The following is a 1535-nucleotide window of genomic DNA, read 5'->3' as shown; positions in this document are numbered from 1 at the left end:
CTCAAAAAATTCGTTTGAAGAAAAAAGAACTCAATTGGTAAAAAAATTAAAAGCACTTTTAAAGGTTCACATTCCAAAAAACCTAAAAATGACCAAAACACAATTTTGGTAAAAGCTTAAAAATGAAACTTTTGCCAAAAAAATGTTTTTTGACTTAAAAATTCTATTTTTCAAACGCAATCTCAAACAGGCCTTAAAAATGCCAAGAAAAAAGAGAAAATTTATTTTTTAGCCATTGAGATCATAAAGTCAAAAACTAATGCTACATAGTAGATACCCTATTTTTATTCTAAAATTAATATAAATTTTAAAATTATTATTAAATCAAAATTTAATAATAATATATCTCTAATCCAATGGACCAAGCAGGCAAAGCCGATAGTAATAATAGCTTTTTTTGACAAAGCCTGTTTCTGATTTTGTTTTTGGAAATAAAAACAGTTTTTTTTTTTTTTTTCCTAAAAAAAGCATTTAGCAAACTTTTCGAAAACAGTTTTTAAAAAAGCACACATCTTTGAGTAGTGATGAACTTTTGGAGTAGCTATGAGCTAGAGCCCAATGATTCGGTGCGCCTTCTAGACATTGGCTATTAGACGTAATCGGGCTAGCTGGGGCTTCACGTAAAAAGACAATCATCTTTAGAAATTTTAGCTTTTTATTTGGGCTACAAAATGAAAGCAGCTTGATCCAATAAGTATAAGTCCCATATTCTTTAGAAACTCAGAAAAATATGATTTATTTTATGATTTTATCGTCAAGATTTTGTTTGTTTTTTAACGGTAATGAGAAAACCCGTAGTTTTAATAATATATCTCACTTTCCGAAAGATCTGGTTACTCTTGGAAACGGGCTCGTAGGCTTCTCATTTTTCGAAAGATCTGGTTATTCTCAAAAACGCGCTCATAGGTTTCTCATTTTCCAAAAAAGTTTTATATATCATTTAAAATTTCAAATAACATAATAATATATATACCTAATTAAATTTGTAAAATACGAACCATGAAATTTAATTATTTTTTAGGGTTAAATACTAAATACCCCCTCGAGTTTTGTTGCTTTATTTTTTTTCTCTTAGAGTTTGATTTTTATCATATGAGGTCCATGTGGTTTTGATAAAAGACCAAACTAATCCTCTATCAGTTGACTGTTAATTGACTTAACAGAAATCTTCGTGGACCAATCAAATGTTGACACGCGGCACATATTTAAATTTTTTTTAAGGGTTAAATACCAAATACTCTCTGGGGTTTGGTACCTTTATTTTTACCCCCCTGGGGTTTCATTTTTATCACAGGACCCCCCTGAGGTTTTGATAAAGGACCAAGTTAGTCCATCCGTTAGTTGACCGTTAGGACTGACACGTGGACCAATCAGATGTTGACACGTGGCACATATTTAATTTTTTTTTTAATTTTTTTAAATTTTTTAAAAAAAATGTCTTTTTTTAAAAAAAGAAAAAAGAAAAAAGAAAAGAAAAAAAATTGGAGCCACCCCCAATTTTTTTCTTTTCTTTTTTCTTTTATATATATATATAT

This window comes from Corylus avellana, chromosome ca7 (assembly GCF_901000735.1).
Source record: "Corylus avellana chromosome ca7, CavTom2PMs-1.0".
Taxonomy (NCBI): domain Eukaryota; kingdom Viridiplantae; phylum Streptophyta; class Magnoliopsida; order Fagales; family Betulaceae; genus Corylus; species Corylus avellana.
This window is presented reverse-complemented; position numbering follows the sequence as displayed.